The following is an 11,974-nucleotide window of genomic DNA, read 5'->3' as shown; positions in this document are numbered from 1 at the left end:
TTTAAGAGCATCTCTTCAAGGTTTGGCTTCTTTTCTTGTTGGTAGGGTGGTTGTTGGTAGCTCGGAGGATGTTGAGGTCTTTGATTTCCTTGGTCGCCCCACGAAAAATTGGGATGGTTCCTCTAACCTGCATTATAAGTGTTACTATATGGATTGTTTTGAGGTCGAGGATTATTACCCACGTAATTTAATTGCTCGTTATCCATGTTGTGGCCATAAGGTTGGTATTTCGAATGGTTTGTTCCACCACTACTTGCTTCGCATTGCATTACTGGGTGAACCTGTGAAGAATTAAGAAAACCATCAATCTTTTTATTTAAGAGTTCTACCTGATTAGAGAGCATGGTGACCGAATCGACGTTATAAACGCTGGCTGTTTTAGTTGGCTTTTTCCTCATGACTTGCCACTGATAGTTATTCAGTAACATCTCTTCTATAATCTCATAGGCATCTTCCGGTGTTTTATTGTTGATGGTTCCGCCCACAGCTGCGTCAACCATTTGCCGACTTGAAGGATTTAGGCCATTATGGAACGTTTGAACCTATAGCCAAAGCGGTAACCCATGGTGAGGGCACCTTCTCAGAAGGTCCTTGTATCTCTCCCATGCATCGTAAAGTGTTTCTAAATCCATCTACACAAAAGAAGAGATATCATTACATAATTTAGCCGTTTTAGCCGGCAAAAAATATTATAGTAAAAAAATTGTGGTCATTTGTTCCCAAGTAGTAATTGACCCTCGTAGTAACGAGTTCAACCACTGTTTAGGTTTGTTCCTTAATGAAAAAGGGAATAACCGAAGATGAATCGCATCATCAGAAACGCCATTGATTTTAAATGTATCACATAGTTCTAAAAAGTTGGCTAAATGAGAGTTGGGATCCTTATCCTGCAAGCCATCAAACTGAACAAATTGTTGTATCATTTGAGTAGTGTTAGGTTTTAATTCAAAAGTATTTTCAGTGACAGCAGGTCTAACTATGCTAGATTCAGATCCTGTTAAAGAAGGTTTAGCATAATCATACATAGTGTGTGGAGCAGGATTTTGATTAACCGCAATTGTAGGAGGTAGCTGATTGCCTTGGTTTTCAGCCATCTCTTCGATTGGGGGTTGAGTATCATCTTCTTGCTCGTTCTCCGTGTATCTTAAGCTGTGCCTTATTTCTCTTTGGTTTCTACGAACTGTACCATCGATTTCTTCATCAAAAAGTAATGGTCCCGATGTGTTTCTTCTAGTCATAAATTATAAAAACCTGCCAAGAGAAAGAAAAAGTAAGTTAATAAATAATAAAATTAAATTAAATTGCAAGAAAAATAAATGGCTAAAGTAATAAAAATTGAGCGTTCCTAATATTTCAGTACCCCGGCAACGGCGCCAAAAACTTGATCACGTGATTTCGTGATAGGTTTTAAATATTTATAATTACTCATTCTTAAACCAACTATTATTGCGATGTAGGCAAGTGTACCTATCGAACAGTGGTATAGTTTTAGCAAGATCGGATTGTCGAACCCAAAGGAACTAAAAGTACTAGTAATGACTATCTTTTTATTATCTAGCCTAAGAATAAAGAGGTTTTATTTTAATTAACTAATTATCTACACTAAGAACGCACAGAGAAAAAAATTGGGGAATTGCTTTTGGGAAAAATCGATTGACTTAAGACAATACCTAAGGAAAATTCCACCTAGACTTTACTTGTTATTCTGGCTCCGAATCGGATAATTTATTCATTCAACTTGTTCCGTAGAGATCCCTAAGTTATGTTATTATCCCTATTCAAGACTAATAACGTCTAATCCCTAGATTGAATAACCGAGACTTTTCTCTAATTAACACTCTAGGATTGCATTAACTCGATCTATGGATCCCCTTATTAGGTTTCACCCTAATCCGGCAAAATCTTGTCACCCTATTTCTAGGCTTGCAATCAACTCCAATTAATTATGACAAATGTACTCTTAGACAGGGTCTATTCCTCCTCTAAATAAGAGCATGTCTTAAATTAGTATCCTGGGATATCAAAACATGAATTAAGAACACATAATTAAGAGCAAGTTAAATATTTATCATTTGATTTAGAAAATAATAACAAGATTTATCTTAGGTTTCATTCTCCTTAGGTATTTAGGGGTTTTAGTTCATAACTAACTAAGAAAACGTCTCAGAAGAATAAAGAATACAAAACATAAAGAAAACCCAAAACTCCTGAAGGGAAATTGAGAAGAGATCTTCAGTCTTGATTATGAATCCGACTTCTGAGATAGATCAATCAAGTTCCTTGGAGTAACTCCTTACTCCCCCTTCTCTGCCTCTTTTTCTTCCTCCTCTAGGGTGTATTTATAGGCTTTGGAATGCCTAAAAGCCCTCAAAATTAGCCTTTTCCAAATTGGACTCAATTTGGGCTTGGCAAGGAGACGCCCGTGGCACACGCCTATGTTCGATTCCTTTAGGCCGTGTTCGAGCCTGCCAAATTGGCACGACCATGTGGTCTGCCCGTGTGAGGAGGTCCAGGCCGTGTTGATTTCGTACTTTGGCCCATTTTCTTCATTTTTGTCCCGTTTCTCGTTCCTTTCGCTCTCTTATGCTCTCCTAAGTATAAAACATGAAATTAAAGCATTAGGAGCATCGAATTCACCAATTTTAATGGGAAATTATCCATAAAATGCATTAAACATGGAGTAAAAATATGTATAATTTACGGTTTATCAGTAAGGCTAACCGATATGCCATCTGCCCTATCCTTTTAGTAACCTCATATGGTCCAATAAAACGTGGACTCAGTTTGCCCTTCCGACCAAACCTCAAAACCTTCTTCCATGGAGACACTTTCAAAAATACCTTATCACCGACTTGAAACTCGATCTCTTTCTGCTTCAAATCAGCGTGGGATTTTTGTCTATCCGAAGCGGCTTTCAACTAATCACGGATTACTCTTACTTTTTCTTTAGTTTCTTTGACTAGATCGACTCCGTGAATTTGACTCTCTCTGAGTTCAGTCCAATACAAAGGCGTTCGATACTTACGCCCATACAAAGCCTCATAAGGCACCATTTTCAAACTCGACTGAAAACTGTTATTATAAGCAAATTCTAGCAATGGCAAATACCTTTCCCAACTGCCTTGGAATTCTAATACACAACATCGGAGCATATCTTCCAAAACCTGGATTACTCTCTCTAACTGACCATTAGTTTGCAGATGAAAAGCGGTACTAAAACTTAATCTTGTACCTAAAGCCTCTTAAAGCTTCTTCTAAAACCGCGATGTGAATCTCGGATCTCTATCCGGTATGATCGACAAAGGTATTCCATGAAGTCTCACAATTTTAGAAACATACAACTCGGCTAACTTATCGAATGAGTAGTTAGTGCATACCGAAATAAAGTGAGCCGACTTAGTTAATCGATCCACCACGACCTAAACTGTATCTTTCTTTCTTGGTGACAACAGTAGCCCTGTTACGAAATCCATAGTAATCCAGTCCCATTTCCACTCGGGAATAGTCACGGGTTGAAGTAACCTAGAAGGTACTTGGTGTTCGACTTTCACTTGTTGACATATCAAGCATTTCAAAACAAACTCTGAGATATCCTTTTTCATACCCGACCACTAATATAGTCTCTTTAAATCATTGTACATTTTCGTACTTCCTAGATGGACTGACCAACGGCTACTATGTGCCTTGCTTAAGATGTTCTAAATTAGTTTGGTACCTTTAGGAACACAAATCCTATCTTGGAATATCAAGTATCCATCAGAATTAATCTGAAATTATGTTTCTACACCCAATTCACATGGAACTCTTTTGACTTGCAATTTGTTGTCACATTTTTTAGCTTCAAAAATTTCTTGAAAGAACATTGGTCTAGTTCTCAATTCAGCTAAAGTAAAGCTATCATCCGATAAAGCTAAATGAATGTTCATATCCTTTAATGCAAATAAAGATTTGCTACTCAAGGTATCAACGACCACATTCGCCTTTCCTGGATGATAGTCAATTGCTAACTCGCAATCTTTTATTAGCTCCAGCCACTTCCATTACCGCAAGTTTAACTCCTTTTGAGTAATCAAGTACTTTAGGCTTTTGTGATCAGTGAATACCCGACATTTCTCACCATACAAATGGTGTCTCCAGATCTTTAACATGAATACAATGGCGGCTAGCTCCAAATCATGGGTGGGATAATTTTTCTCATGTGGTTTCAGCTGCCTCGAGGCCTAAGCTATCACCTTGCCTTCTTACATTAGTACACATCCGAGACCATTCAATGACGCATCACTATAAACTACAAATTCTTTTCCCGGTTCAGTTTGAACTAAAATTGAGGCCTCACTCAACAATGTTTTTTAACATTTTGAAACTCTGTTGGCATTTTTCTGACCATTCGAATTTGACATCCTTCTGTAAAAACTCCGTCATTGAAGTAACGATCATGGAAAATCCTTTAAAAAACCTTTGGTAATAGCCGACTAAGACCAAACAGCTTCTAACCTCATATACATTCCTCAGAGGTTTCCAATCTATGATGGCCGAGATCTTACTCGGATCAACTCGGATCCCATCACCAAATACGATATGTCCTAGAAATATGACTTCTTTAAGCCAAAACTCACTCTTACTAAATTTAGCATACAATTGTTTGTCTCTCAGAATCTACAACACTGTCCTCAAGTGATCGACATGTTCAAACTCACTACGAGAATAAATCAAAATATCATCGATAAAAACTACAAAAAAATTATCCAAATAGGGTAGAAAGATGTGGTTCATTAAATCCATGAAAACCAAAAATGCGTTCGTTAATCCAAAAGACATCACTAAAAACTCATAGTGACCGTACCTTGTTCGAAATGCAGTTTTCAGCACATCCGAGTTCTTAACTCTCAACTGATAGTAACCGGACCTCAAGTCTATCTTGGAAAACACGTAGCTCTCTTCAGTTGGTCAAACAAATCATCAATTCTTGGTAAAGGATACTTGTTCTTAACTGTAACTTTGTTGAGTTGTCGGTAGTCTATACATAATCTCATCGATCCATCCTTTTTCTTCACAAACAATACTGGAGCACCCCATGGAGAATAACTCGGTCTCGTAAAACCCTTTTCAGTTAATTCTTGTAACTGCACTTTCAACTTCTTTAACTCCGTCGGAGCCATCCTATATGGAGCAATCGAGATGGGGGTCGTACCAGGGATTAACTCGAAACCAAATTCAACTTTCCTTGTTGGGGGTAATCCGGGCAATTCTTCCAGAAACACATCCGGGTACTCACATACCACTAGCACTGTCTCAATCTCCAATTCGGATACTTGAGTATTCAACACAAAAGTGAGATAAGCTTCGTACCCTTTTCTCAAATATCTTTCTGCCATCATCGACGATATCACTGCTGGCAAGTTATCTGGTTCACTTGGTTTAACCCAAATAATATCCCCGCCTTTACATTTCAACTCAATAGATTTTCTTCCATAATCCACTACAACACCATGGGAAGTTAACCAATTCATACCAAGGGTTACATCAAACTCATCAAACGGAAATATTATGAGGTCAGCCGGAAAACAATGGTCTCTAATTATCAAAGGACAATTTCTACATACTTGATCAACTAACACATGTTTGCCTAACAGGTTAGACACTTTTATCACAAATTCAGTAGACTCAACTAGCATTTCATACTGGGTACCAATTCTATGCAAATATATGAATGGGTGGATCCCGGGTCAATTAAAGCAACAACAGGTATATTATGGATAGAAAAGGTGCCCGTAATCACGTCGTAAGATGAAGCCTCATCGCAACCGTGAATTGCATACATCCTCACAGGTGCTCTATTTTCAGGCCTCCTCAGTTGGGGCATTCTTACTATTTTCTCCACTTTCCGAATTCTTCTGTGGCCTTCCTCTAGGAGCAGTGTTGCCGGACTTTATACTCCAGGATTTCTCCTTCTCAACCATCTCAGGACAATCTTTAGTATAATGATCGTGGGATCCACATTTGAAACATGCCCGACTATTCATCCAGTACTTATCAAGGTGGCGTCGGCCACAGTGTTGACACTCTGGCCTATTAGGTCGAGCATTGCCTACACTCGCTACCAAAGTAGTCTGAGCCTTATGTCCTGAAGACTGTTTCCCTTGGTTTCTAGTTGAGAATCTAGCTGAAGCACTAGATCGAGTGTTAAATTCCCTCGATTTCTAAGATGAAGATTGAAATGATTTACCTATCTATCTCTTCCTCGAGTCATGAAACTCCATTTCAGCCTTCCTTTTCTCCTTGGCCAATTCATCGGCCTTACAAGCTCTCTCTACCAGCACTACAAATTCTCTTAGTTTAAGGACACCAACAATCAATCGGATGTCTTCATTTAATCCATCCTCAAACCTCTTACACATAATGGCCTCAGTCGATACACATTCTTGAGTATACTTACTAAGTCTCATGAACTCACGCTCATAATCCGTAACCATCATCTGGCCTTATTTTAACTCGAGAAATTCCTTTCATTTTTGGTCGATGAATAGTTGACTAATATAATTCTTCCGGAACTTCTCTTGGAAGAAGTCCTAAGTGACTCTCTCCCTTGGTACAATCGACACGGGGGTGTTCCACCACCGGCATGTCGAGTCTCTTAAAAGTGATACGACACACATCATGTACTTATTCGGTGTGCATGACAATTCATCAAATACCCTAATGGTATTCTCAAGCCAGAACTCTGCCCTTTCAAGATCATCATCTTTATTAGCATGGAACTCCTCGACTCCATGCTTCTGGATCTTATCTACTGGGGGTTTACTCAACCTCACGAAATCCATACCATGGGGTGCTATAGGGACAGGTTGAGGAATAGGTAGGGTGGAGGGGGTTGAGCATTCGAGTTCGCTCGAACGAACCCCGTGTACCAATTATTCATCATGTGGAGAAAGGCCTCCCGAGCCCCTTCTCTGCCTCCCTGACTAACCATGGGTTATTATCAATTAGCACCGCACCTTTAGTGGGAGCAGGTGCATTACTCTCAACATCATTGCCATTGTTCGATCGGGATCCATTACTATATGAAAAACACAATTTAAATTTGTCAGGAGTGATTTCACTATCATAATATATATATAGCATGTATAGCTAGACTCAAATACACGCTACGTTAGTCCGAGAACCATTTAAACCGTAGCTCTAATACCACTACATGTAACACCCCACACTCGTACCCTACACTGGGACAGAATACGAGGCGCCACAACTCTTTAGCACATGTAGTCAAACATTTCTGAGTCAACAAGACTTGGTAAAATTTAAAACTTTTTCAGAACATGTCTAAACTTCCTTAACATGGACTTATGAGAACCCAAACATCCATCGGAACCCATTCTGGACTGATTCGGGTCCTTTAACAAACTCTAGAAAGATGGCCCTAGAAACAAGGCACACGCCTGTGTGGAAGGGCAACACGCCTATGTGGCCATTAGGATATGGCCGTGCTAAAGGCCCGTGTGGTTCACACGGCCTAAGCACGATGGGGCACACCTGTGTACAGAGCCCGTGTGAATTAAATTCTAAATCCAAACCTGTAAGGTTTTCACACGGCCTGACACATGCCCCTGTTCATGGCCCGTGTCCCTCACACAGCCACGACATGCCTGTGTCTTAGCCCATGTCTAAAAACCTTGATATTCTATTTTTGACATCAACATCCAATTAGGGGCACATGGCCGAGGTACACGCCCATGGCTAGAGGCCGTTCCTCTACATGGCTAAGACACACGGCCGTGTCTCTACCTGTGTGTTTATTACCATGCATACTGACTTGAAATTTTTATGTGCAAAGGACACACGGTCAGACAACATGCCCATGACACATGCCCGTGTGTCTACCCGTGTGGACAAAAATAAGGCTATTTACCAAGCCTCTTTGCTACCCTTACTTACATTAACCTACACAAGATTAATCAAACCAATACAAGTATAACATAAATATAACCAAATCAACCACAACCATTAGAAACTTGCATCAAATGCATATAATAACAATTGACATTAGCCAACATTAATGGCCTATACAAAATGAATATCACATTGATCATATAAGCCAACACTTGTGGCTAAACTAACAAGACACTAAACTGAAGATTCAAGTCCCTATACATGCAAAAAATCAAAACATTTGAACTAGCTATACCAAAGCTTCAGGTGATAGTGTGATCAATGCCTCTGACGCCTCTTGATCCCCGATACTAGCTTGACGGCACTATAAGAAAATGGAAAGGAAAAGAGTAGGCATAAAGCTTAGTAAGCACACATGTATATAATAAACAACATGACTCAATAGTTAAAATAAAACAAAGTTTCATACGCTTACTTTTTATACATACTCTTACCTCAAGTACTTAACATATTGAAATCTTTACTCAAGAGTTTTACATACATACCTGTACTAACTCGTAACACAATTGCATAATTCCCATCATTGTCTTAGTCATTGAATAACTACCGACTTACCCATTGAACACTAGGAATATCATTGGATACTCAGAAATCATACGCATAACACACCAAATGTGGCCACATGCTACCTTATTTAACACATCACATACTGCTCGTTCTCGAGCTAATCACAGGCCTGCTCACACAAGCTAACAGTCAAGACGTAACTACACGAGCTGCTCACACAAGCTTACAGGTACCCGCAACACATGCTGGGCTACCCAGCCACTGGTAGAACGTACTTGACTAGTGTCTGGATTTATATAATCACACATCACATATACAGATGAGCTCATAACCACATAGTTCCTAGTGACATGTCACATTGTATCCTAATCTATTCCTAGTTCAAATGGGACTTTTCTTGTAGACTTACCTTCGACAAACTCGGTCACTTAGGCAATCACATATTTCATGATAAAAGAGTTAAGACATAATCCCGCATAATGACAAAATATTGTAACTTACCTTCAAGGGTGGAAATTACAATTCATGCAACATTTAAGCATTTATACATTATTCTCATTGCATTATTTACGTGTGAACTTACCTCGATACAAAATTTGTAAAAATGAGTCTAGTCCTCGTAGAGTCTAGTCCTCGTACACCTTGTCTTTTGTCCGGTCAAGGTTTGTTCCTCGTTTTTCTTGATCAAAAATTATAAAAATTTCACTAGTTCAATCATCACATCAATTAAAACATTATATAGACCACATTTTGGCAAAATGACCATTTTTCCCCTAGGCTTTTGCAAAATTACGATTTTACCCCTATGTTCGTAAATCAATTTTCATCAAATTTTCTCACTAATTAAGCCTAGCCAAATTCTTTTTATACTAGAAATAGAGCACAATTCCAATTATTTTACACATTTACAACCTATTTTATAAACTTTACAAAATGGTCCCTTTAGGTGTTTTCATGAAAACTACTTCACAAAAATTGTTCATTTAACCACCATAACTCATTTTCTTCCATAATATTTCAGTAAAGTTCTCAAAATATTTCATGACAAAACCCTAGACTTTCAATCATTTTGCAAAATAGTCTCCTCAATAGCTAAATTAAGCTTTAGGATCAAGTAAGGTTATCTAATTCACTTACTTTCAAAGATAGAGAGTGGCTGCAATTTCAAGCTTCCAAAAACCCTCAATTTTATGGTATTTTTGGTGGGAAAGGAAATGAGAAGAAGATGATATCTTTTTCTCTTTCTTTTTTTTTATTTTAATCAATTAAGTCACCAAACACACCTAATATTGACCTTTGACCTCTCTTGTCCCCCTATGGCCAGCCACTATCCTAAAAAGGGTCTATTTTCCCTTTAAATACCCCCAATTATGGTTCTCTAGCTGTTTGGTCTATCTATCAAGTAAAATAGAACTTTTAGCCTTTATGCGATTTAGTCCTTTTTCGCGATTAAGTTTACAATCGTTAAAATTTGTTCATCAAAATTTTCATGCACTCATAAAATCATACTATAACACATAAAATAATATTAAAAAATAAAAAGAATTTCTCAGCCTCGGATTTGTGGTCCCAAAACCACTGTTCTAGTTAGCCCCAAAATTGGGTTGTTACATTTTTTGAAAAATTACATTAAAGAAAGACTGGAGGGGCCACGGATGGTCCCGCTTAAGTCCTAATCTCCTAGACAGAGTTTTAATTAATGTAATGAACAAAAGAAAATTTTATCTAAGTCCACCATTTTATTCAAATGAGAAAAAAAACTAAAAATATAAAATAACGATAGAGAAAGTGAAGAGAACTCCCTCTATTTTATTTAGGATTTTCATTGACCATTATGGTGTCAAATGGCCATTTGTCATACCAACCATAATCATCTAGGAAGTAATCGTATTCTTTCCCATCAAATCTATCCAACATCTTATCAGGGAAAGAAAACCCATAATGACCTTTCCTGGTTGCCTTGTTTAACTTCCTATAATTCCTACAAATCCTCTAACCCGTGACTCGAATATGTGAAATAATCCATCCAGTACCTTTCTTGTGTCTTTCCAAAATCACAAGTGCCTCTTCTTCTTGATCTTTGGTGAACTCAACTGAAATAATAACTGGAAAATTCGAAGATAGACCCAAATAATCACATTTCAAATGAGGATGCAAAATCTTCAGTTCCAATTTAGTTGGCTCTTCAATCAACACTTTTGGTTGTGTGTACTCCCGAGATAGTAACCGTAATGATTCCAGTGGGACTTCCTGAGTGAATCCCTTCGTTTTAGCTTCTAACAAAGCCAAACATTCTTTGTCTTCATCATCACTTAGTGAATCCGCTAGTAGAATACATTCTAACGGATCATCTATAGAATTGAGCTCCATCTCTATAGAAGCCAATGATTCCATCTTGGAAATAGCAGAACAGTCTTCAACTACATCTGGGGATTTAGCAGCATCAAAGTAATTAAAAGTCACATTTTCATCAAAAGTTTCTTTCAACTAAGTATCTCATTGCTGCTTCTGGAATCGTTGAGGATATGGCAATGGTGGAATCTTAGCTTTAATTAGACAACTCTTCTGTGGAAATTTTTCTGCGTCTGACAAGGGTGTTAGATAATAAGAACTAACTGGTTTAGAGTTTACCTCATCAAGGATCACTGAATCTAACTTCTATTATACAAGAGTTTTAACACTTTGTTGAACTTCCTTCTTGTCTTGAGCTAGGACAGGCTCATCTTGAACCCTAACCACATTGAGCTCCAATGTCTTTCCACTTGGCAAAGAGACTGTTTTGCAATGTTCTTTGCCCAAAATTTTTTTATTTTTTGTGTCAGTTGGCCAAATACCTTGGGATTTATTTCGAAGTTCATTGGTTAGCTGACCCATTTGATTCTCTAGATTTCTTAAACTGGTATCATTCTTCGTTATGTATGCCTTCAACAGATTCTGAAGATCACTTGAAGATTCAGTTGGTGGGGTTTGTTGCACTTGTTGAGAATATTTCAACGGATAATTTGGTCAAAATGGCATAACAGAGTCGCTATGGTCTGCCTATTGATTACTTCATGAAGAAATTGGATGATTCTACCATGAAAAGTTGTAATAATTTAACTGTGGAACATTCCAATTTTGATTTTCCATGTAATATTTTAACTCTTGATTCGATGGCCACTTTTCAAAGAAATGGCCATCTCTATAGTATTCACAAGAAATATCCTTGAACTGGTTCAATTACTGACCTTTCAGATTACCATTGAAACCATTAATAGTTATGTTCTTAAGCATAGAAGACAAAGAGGATACCTAGGCTGCCAAAGAAGCAAGTCTGTCCGCTGTATGTACTCCTGCTGCTCGTCTTTCTGAGGCTGCTTGGTTGGTTAACCACTGATAGTTATTGCTGGCAATTCTTTCAATAATCTCGTAAGTGTCGTTATAAGACTTAAAAAGAAGGGCTCCATTCACCGAAGCATCCACCATCATTCTAGTATGAATATTGAGACTATAGAAAGTCTCCATTTGAACGTAGCAAGGA

The 11,974-nt window shown here is 38.1% G+C and overlaps 1 non-coding gene across 1 annotated transcript; it reads left to right on the top strand.

Moving 5' to 3' along the window:
* Positions 1 to 558: 558 nt before the first annotated feature.
* LOC128286341 (small nucleolar RNA R71) lies at positions 559 to 665 on the top strand. Its single transcript, XR_008276884.1, has one exon. It is a non-coding gene; the product is annotated as a small nucleolar RNA R71 (small nucleolar RNA).
* The last annotated feature ends 11,309 nt before the right edge of the window (positions 666 to 11,974 follow it).

The sequence above is a fragment of the Gossypium arboreum genome, chromosome 12 (assembly GCF_025698485.1).
Source record: "Gossypium arboreum isolate Shixiya-1 chromosome 12, ASM2569848v2, whole genome shotgun sequence".
In the NCBI taxonomy this organism is placed as follows: Eukaryota; Viridiplantae; Streptophyta; class Magnoliopsida; order Malvales; family Malvaceae; genus Gossypium; species Gossypium arboreum.
The sequence above is the reverse complement of the archived record's forward strand: the minus strand, read 5'-3'. Positions and strand labels throughout refer to the sequence as shown.